This window comes from Bos mutus, unplaced genomic scaffold (assembly GCF_027580195.1).
Source record: "Bos mutus isolate GX-2022 unplaced genomic scaffold, NWIPB_WYAK_1.1 CTG1258, whole genome shotgun sequence".
Taxonomy (NCBI): Eukaryota; Metazoa; Chordata; class Mammalia; order Artiodactyla; family Bovidae; genus Bos; species Bos mutus.
This window is the reverse complement of record NW_027218721.1, coordinates 1-8,771: the sequence shown is the minus strand read 5'-3', so window position 1 is coordinate 8,771 and position 8,771 is coordinate 1. Positions and strand designations below refer to the sequence as shown.

Below are 8,771 nucleotides of genomic sequence, written 5' to 3'. Positions count from 1 at the left end.
CAATAAAATGGATAATGAAGGACCTACTGTAAAGCACAGGGAACTCTGCTTAATGTTATGTGACAGCTTGGACGGAAGAGGGGTTTGGGGGAGAATGGACACATGAATACATACGTCTGAGTCCCTTTGCTGTCCACCTGAAGCCATCACAACATTGTTAATCGGCTGTGCTCCAGTGTAAAATAGAAAGCTGAAAACGAAACAGAAACGACAAGTGCAGCTGTGGAGAGAGTGTGGTAGACACAGCCCAGGTGTGATTAAAGTGGAGAAAATCACCGATTCATTAGATAGAAAGTTCTTGCATCATTTAGACAGGTTTATCTAGGAAGATTCAGGAGGAACTAGAGAAACAGGGGAGCAGGGAAAACTTAGGGGAGCACCTTACAAAGGCAGGATGAGAAGGACAGATCACCAGCGCCCAGGGAGGACCTGAGGCCTGAACACTGGTGTGCACCCTGCCCCTCAAAGTGGGAAGAGGCGTGTGACGCCAGGGGAGGTTAAAGCTTTGTGAGATGGGGCAGTTAGAAGACAAACAGCGTGGGTGTGAAGGACAAAGAACGTTCCTTTGAATATCCCCAAACTTTTTGGCACCAGGGACCAGTTTTATGAAAGGGGATTTTTCCCATGACTTGGAGAAGGGGGGATGGTTTCAGGATGATTCAAGTGCATTACATTTATTGTGTACTTTATTTATATTATTACATCAGCTCCACCTCAGATCATCAGGTATTAGATCCCGGAGGTTGGGGACCCCTCTCTCAGCTCTCTCTCCAGGGCATGGCTATCAGGTCACTGAAGCATCTTCTCTGTTTGCCTGTCATTACTTAGAGCCTTCAAATAAGAGAATTATCCCCCCAAACAGAAACATTCTCAAAGAAACAGTTTTAAATCTGTGTATATTGCTGTGAGTGGGTGATGTTTTCTACTATTATTAGGTTTGAGTTTCAAGGGTACCTGATTCCCCTTTGAATTCTAGCACTGCCTCATCATAGCTGCTTCATTGAACCACCTTTTGGCGTGAATCATTAATAGAAGCTAGCCTTCCCACGTGGCTCAGTGGTAAAGAATCCACCTGCCAATACTGGAGACACGGGTTTGATCCCTGGGTCGTGAAGATTCCCCTGGGAGAGGAAATGACAACCCATTCCAATATTCTTGCCTGGGAAAACCCTATGGACAGAGGAGCCTCGTGGGCTACTGTCTGTGGGGTCCCAAAGAGTTGGATATGACTGAGTGAATCTCTATTTGATTACTAATGCTTTATCATTTTGAAGATGATTTATTAAAATTATGTAAACATCAAGGTATGTTCATTCCCATTAGTTTTTTGTTGCAGTGGTTGTTTGTTTGCTTTGCTTTTTGGCCACACCATGTGGCATGTGGGATCTTAATTCCCTGACCAGGGATTGAACCTGTGACCCCCTGCATTGGAAGCTCAGAATCTTAATCACTGGATGATTATGGAAGTCCCATCATTAGTTATTATAATAAAATTCCAGACAGAACAAAGTCTTGAAAAAATACAAGCACTACAGGACATCCAGGTGCCACCTTAAACTTCAGAGATTTTCCCAAGTTGAGTAAAGACGTGAAAAAAATAATTGTTTGAAATCTTAATAGCTGGCTCCACGATTCCTTTTTGGGAAGAGGAAGGAGGGAGCTGTCTCCTTGGGGGAAAGCCACTGAGGAGCAAATGCTACAGGCACCTGGACTCCAGGGGAGGGAAAACCTGCCAGGCTGGAGATTAGAGGAAGAGTTTCTTGTTTCTGCTCCTGCAAGGAGAGGGGAATAGGGGCAGAGGGCAGAAAGGAAAGAAATAAGACCACGAAAGAAAAGCCAGCCAGATGGAGGGAAGCTGAGCCTGGGCAGGGGAAAATGACATGTCAGTGTTAGATGGTAACCCAGCCATTCCCAATCAAATTTGTTCCCTATTACTGGGATGTAAAGCCTGCCTTCCATCTCTTTAGGAAATTGGACTCAATTTACACATGGAAGCAAGATCTCAGTAGTCTAGAAACCAAGAAAGCCCTTCAGGACTATTTACAAAAACTAAGGTGGGGAGGGCGGGACTTCCCTGGCAGTCCAGTGGTTAAGACTTCACGCTTCCAGGGGGTGAAGGTTTGATCCTTGGTAAGGGAACTAAGATCCTACACACTGAACTTGACCAAGGGAGGGAAAAAATGCTATTCTTAAAAAGAAAACCAAGAGGGGTGGGCTTTGGGCTACCCAGGTCTGGAATTGGGACCCAGCTGAACTGACATCTTGTTTTTTCTTTCCTTTTCCCTACAAAGTTATATATAAAAACAAATACCTTTTTGTCTCACGCTCAGTTTTTTTTTTTGAAGGTTAGAAGTCCTCACTTTCCAGGTTTTGATTTAGCCAAGGATTTCAAAAAGCTTTCTGTTCACAGCATTCAGCTAAACACAAGTAACAAAAGCTTGCGTGATTACTCCAATTGCTTTAGATTAAGACCTTATCTTGCCTGGTTCTCCTTCCCTTAACTCCAGCCTCTGAGGTTACCATCTTGACCTCCTTCCAGGATAACTTGATTCTTAATGTCCTGATTATTTTCTAATAGTCTTTAAGCTTTCTCACTTTTTCCCCTATCTGGATTAAGAGAGGAGGAGAAAGGAGTATTCTCTAAAGCAATTCATGGTTCATGTCTAAGAAAAAACAGTGGTTTAAGAATTGGGAAACCCCAGGTTCTGGCCTTAGCTCTACTGTTGACTAGCAGACACTCAAGCTATTTCTAAAATAAATTAGAATTGCATCTTTTTTTTTTTTTTAATAATTGAGGTTTCTATTAAATATTTAATTTATTGAGTATTTATTTCACTGCACCGGGTCTTAGTTGCAGCACATAAGATCAATCTTCCTTGTCCATGTGGGATCTAGTTCCCTGACCAGGGATCGAGCCCACACCCACTGCATTGGGAGCACAGAGTCTTAGCCACTGGACCACCAGGAAAGTCCCTGAAATACCTCTTTAATGTCTCTTCCAGGCTAAAGTCTGAATCTCTGGACCCTCATAGTTTCCCACCACATTTACTCTCTGCTTTCCCCCAGTACCAAGAAAGAATCCAGTGTATTCATGAATCCTAATTCTAAATCATTAAAAACTGGTTTCTGTCTCTTTTTTTCCTTCAAACTTTAGAAAACCTAAATAATTAAAACAGAAGAACTTATAAAATATAGTTTATACAGTGGTTTTCTTGCAAGCAGTCTTTAATAGACTTCTTTCAAATTCTGACAAATACACTAGGCATTTGGTTTGGATATGCAGAACTAAAAATATCTAAGGGAGAGATTTTTAATTACTTAGTTCAATCAGTGAAATTCCTGCGAATTCTATCTGGAAGAAAGAATAAGAAAGAGTATGGGGGACTTCCCTGGTGGTCCAGTGGCTAAGACACTAGTCCCAATGTAGGGGGCCTGGGTTTGATCCCTGGTCAGGAAACTAGATTCCACATGCCACAGTGAAGACCTGAAGAAGCCAAATAAATAATGATAAATAAATAAAATTTAGGAGCAAAACAACAATATATATTTTTAACAAATAGAATATGGGCTTTGCAGTCTGAGAGACCTGGCCTTTTTCTTTTTCATGGTAGCAAGCAAACAGGATTTATTTCAGAGAGAAAGTACAAAACTCTCAGCATAGACACAGAGGAGGTGAAGTGCCCCAGACCAGGGCTTTGCAGTGCAACTTTAGATAAGTTACTTAACCTCTCTGAGCCTCAACTTTTAAAGAAATTTCCCTGTTTTATTCATACTTTTTAAACTTTATTTTTTAATTGCAGGAAAATCGCTTTACAATGTTGTGATGGTTTCTGCCATAAAAACATGAAATGCTTCACCAATTTGCATGTCATCCTTGAGCAGGGCCATGCTAATCTTCTTTATATCATTCTAATTTAAGTATATGTGCTGCCAAAGTGAGCACTGAGCCTCAATTTCTTCATCTATGAAATGGGAATGATACCTCCCTTGCAGGACTGTTGTGAGGATCACATGCCAGGTATATATTAAGTACTCAATACATGTTCATGTTCTCCTCCATTAAACACCATCTTATTTTTTACTTTGCTCACCAAGAGTACACGCTTGGGCCTGAAACAGCCTAGGTTCAATGGCCTGATCCCACAATTTTAGCAAATCGGTGATTTGGGACAAGTTGTTAACAATCTCAGAAGCACTGTTTTCTCATCTGGAAAATGGAGTTAGCAACAACAGTGCCCAGCTGCAGGAAGCATTCATGAACTAGTCACATCCATTAGAATCACATTAAATCACCATGGAGACAGCAGGGATACTGAGAGAGTGCTGATGCTGAGTGGCTGCTGAGTTGGTGACGAGGGGTCAGCCAGGTGGCCAGGAGGAGGCTTCATCCTTCTCTTTCTTGATTTTACCTTTACTTGCCCCACTTTTCTTTTTTTTAATATTTTAAATTATTTTATGGCTATGCTGTTGCTGCTGCTGCTGCTGCTAAGTCGCTTCACTCATGTCCGACTCTGTGCGACCCCATAGACGGCAACCCACCAGGTCCCCTGGTCCCTGGGATTCTCCAGGCAAGAACACTGGGGGTGGGTTGCCATTTCCTTCTCCAATGCATGGAAGTGAAAAGTGAAAGTGAAGTCGCTCAGACGTGTCTGACTCTTCGTGACCCCATGGACTGCAGCCCACCAGGCTCCTCCACCCATGGGATTTTCCAGGCAAGAGTACTGGAGTGGGGGTGCCATCCCCTTTCAGTTCAGTTCAGTTCACTTCAGTTCAGTCGCTCAGTTGTGTCCAACTCTTTGCGGCCCCATGAATCGCAGCACGCCACGCCTCCCTGTCCATTACCAACTCCCAGAGTTCACTCAGACTCACATCCATCGAATTAGTGATGAAATCCAGCCATCTCATTCTGTTGTCCCCTTTTCCTCCTGCCCCTAATCCCTCCCAGCATCAGAGTCCTTCCCAATGAGTCAAATCTTTGCATGAGGTGGCCAAAGTACTGGAGTTTCATCTTTAGCATCATTCCTTCCAAAGGACACCCAGGACTGATCTCCTTTAGAATGGACTGGTTGGATCTCCTTGGAGTCCAAGGGACTCTCAGGACTCTTCTCCAGCAGCACAGTTCAAAAGCATCAATTTTTCGGCACTCAGCTTTCTTCACAGTCCAACTCTCACATCCATACATGACCACTGGAAAAACCACAGCCTTGACTAGACAGACCTTTGTTGGCAAAGTAATGTCTCTGCTTTTCAATATGCTATCTAGGTTTGTCAAAACTTTTCTTCCAAGGAGTAAGCGTCTTTTAATTTCATGGCTGCAGTCACCATCTGCAGTGATTCTGGAGCCCAAAAAAATAAAGTCTGACACTGTTTTCACTGTTTCCCCATCTATTTCCCATGAAGTGATGGGACCAGATGCCATGATCTTAGTTTTCTGAATGTTGAGCCTTAAGCCAACTTTTTCACTCTCCTCTTTCACTTTCATCAAGAGGCTTTTTAGTTCCTCTTCACTTTTTGCCATAAGGGTGGTGTCATCTGCATATCTGAGGTTATTGATATTTCTCCCGGCAATCTTGATTCCAGCTTGCCATCACCTTGGTGGGTCTCAATTGCAGCATGTGGGATGTTTCATTGTGGGGTGTGGGCTTCTCTCTAGATGTGGCTCCCGGGCTCAGTAGTTGTGACTTGCAAACTTAATTATCCTGTGGCTTGTGGGATCTTAGTTCCCTCACCAGGGATCAAATCCTCGTCCCCTGCATTGGAAGGCAGATTTTTAACCACTGGACCACCAGGGAAAGCCCCTCCCCACTTTTCTTTGTCTTTCTCCTTTATCTTCTCTCTCAGTTTCTGCTGTGTGAAAAATGGTTGCATCCAGAGTGGTATGACATGGAACCCATATATTTTCTTTCCCTGCATGGCCTCCTTTTTTTTTTTTTTTTTTTTTTTTTAAAATTTTATTTTATTTTTAAATTTTACATAATTGTATTAGTTTTTACCAAATATCAAAATGAATCCACCACAGGTATACATGTGTTTCATCCTGAACCCTCCTCCTCCTCCCCTCCCATACCATCCCTCTGGGTCATCCCAGTGCACTAGCCCCAAGCATCCAGTATTGTGCATCGAACCTGGACTGGCATCTCGTTTCATACATGATATTTTACATGTTTCAATGCCATTCTCCCAAATCTTCCCACATAAATCTTGTGTCTGTGCATGACTCCTTCTCAGTGCTGGGTTTTTGATTCCACGTCCCCAGGTAGAATACTGTATGCTGAACTCTGTGCCATGGATTTGGTGCTGTGCGCCCTCCTTTGCCTCTGATACCTCCAAGATGAAAAGACCTAATTGCTAAGAATCCTGGGGGCAAAATTAATTCTCAGAGAGGACCACGACTTAGCATCTTTGCATTTCTCTTTTACCTCTGAAAGAGCATAGTCCGCTTGTTCTGTCTTGTGGCCTCTTGTTTGAGCATGCTATGCATAATAAATTAATGTGGCATTTCCAGCAGGAGTAATTGTACTTACTTCTGTCCCTGAATATTTAGATTGTGGCCAAATGGCTTCTTGTTTTTACTTAAGAGTTAAACAAAAGGGACTTCCCTGGTGGTGCCGTGGTTAAGACTGTGCCTTCCAATGCAGGGGCTGCAGGTTCAATCCCTGATGGGGGACCAAGATCCCACATGCCTCACTGCTCAAAAACCAAAATGAAAAACAGAAGCAATATTGTAACAAATTCAATAAACAACTTTAAAAATGGTCCACATCAAAAAAATTCTTAAAAATTATATATGTGTGCATATGTAGTCTATATGTATGTGCATGAGTATAACCCTTTGTACTAAATAGTTTGTCTTTTTACAGCAAATTACATTAGAAGCCAATTTGTTCAGACATGGATGCTTTGAAATGTAAATTCATAGTCCCTACTAACAAAGAACCATAGGAATTCTATGTTCTGTGCACATTTGGTGGCACAACCCGACTTTATGTCACCTATTTGGGAGGCTGAATGGAATATTATATATATATATATATATATCATATAATCTTGGACTTAAATTCCAAAACCCTGGCTAGAAATTTCTGCTTAGCCTTTCCCCCACAACTGATGGTTTTACCCCAGACCTAAAGACAAATGAAGAACAAAAACAGGCCTGTTGCTGTGTTGCTTATTTCTTGCTCACCTCTATTTCTCTATTTAAAAAAAAAATTTAAGGTATATATTTTTTAATGTGGACCAATCTTTTTCAATGGCCACATCATACAGCATGCAGGATCTTTAGTTGGGGCATGCAAACTCTTAGTTGTGGTATGTAGGATATAGTTCCCTGACCAGGGATGGAACCCCAGGCCCTTTGCATTGGGAGCTCAGAGTCTTAGCCACTGGACCACCAGGGGAGTCCTAGACCCATTGTTTCTTGACTGCTTTCCCTTCATGCCTGCAGTCCTTTCTTCCCTTAAGATCATTAATGACCGAGACCTGTTTAAGGGCAAGCATTGTGGCCAGGCTTAGATCACAAAATGTTTTTGACCAAAATGAGATCATGCTTGATTCTCTTTCTCCAGGGACCCCCTCCCCTATCTGCTTACAACACCCAATGTTGACATAAAGGAAATTTCCAGTTATTTCAACCAGATCATCAGATGTTCTGGACCAAACTCAAGACTGTTAGATTTGTACTCTGTATATTTCCTCAGGCTTCCCAGGTGGCTCAAGTGGTAAAAAAAATCCACCTACCAATGCAGGAGATACAGGTTTGATCCCTGGGTCAGGGAGATCCCCTGGAGGAGGAAATGACAACCCACTCCAGTATTCTTGTCTGGAAAGTTCCATGGACAGAGGAGCCTGGCAGGCTACAATCCACGGAGTTGCAAAGAGTCAGACACAGCTTAGCCGCTGGACACACACACACAGACGCACGTAATTCCCCATATTTTGTCTTTCCTCTTGTCATGATGGGTATTAAAGTCTTAAAATGAGTGTCTACAAGCTTTTTTTCAGGGACAACCAGGAAGGGTGGTGGCTGACTAGCCCACTCAAGATGGCTGTTCCCTTGCTCTCTGTCTATCCCTTACCCGACCAGTGCCTGCTTCATTTACACTTACTCTGGCCTTCCTACATACTTGCCTTGGACGCCAGCTAGTGATTGTTCTTATCAAAGGGGTGGTGAGGTGTGTGCCTTCTGTTGGTTTCCCTGGTAATCAATGAGCCCATCTGACATCAACTCCCCTGTAACTGGCAATCTCCCCCTCCACCAGGAGCAAAGACTGCTGCCACGTCCTGAAGGTGTCTGCTGCACAGGGTGGGGGGTCGCTCCAGGACTTTGCTTCAGACACAGAAGCTCCCCATCTGTCAAACCACTGATGTCTCTGTTGCCTGATGCACGTGTGCATGCTAAGGCACTTCAGTCAGGCTTGACTCTTTTCAACTTTATGGGCTGTAGCCCGGCAGATTCCTCTGTTCATGGGATTCTCTGGTCAATAACACTGGAGTGGGTTTGCCATTCCTTCTCCAGGGGATCTTCCTGGTGCAGGGATTGAACCCCCATCTCCTGTGTCTCCTGCATTGCTAGTGGATTCTTCACCGCTGAGCCACCGGGGAAGCCCTCTGTTGCCCAATCCAGGCTTTCGTCAGTCTTGAATCTGGGCAAATGCAGGCTTTGTAGGCCTGTGAGGTGCAGTCCAACAGGTGGGCACAAAGAGACCGGTTTCCAGAGCCCCTCAGGAAGGGGTGAGAAACTTGACAGCTTGGGGTGGTGGTGACAATTACCA

The 8,771-nt window shown here is 43.5% G+C and overlaps 1 non-coding gene across 1 annotated transcript; it reads right to left on the bottom strand.

The window, feature by feature from the left end:
• Nucleotides 1–3,837: 3,837 nt before the first annotated feature.
• LOC138986766 (U6 spliceosomal RNA) lies at nucleotides 3,838–3,943 on the bottom strand. Its single transcript, XR_011463427.1, has one exon. It is a non-coding gene; the product is annotated as a U6 spliceosomal RNA (small nuclear RNA).
• Between the last annotated feature and the right edge of the window lie 4,828 nt (nucleotides 3,944–8,771).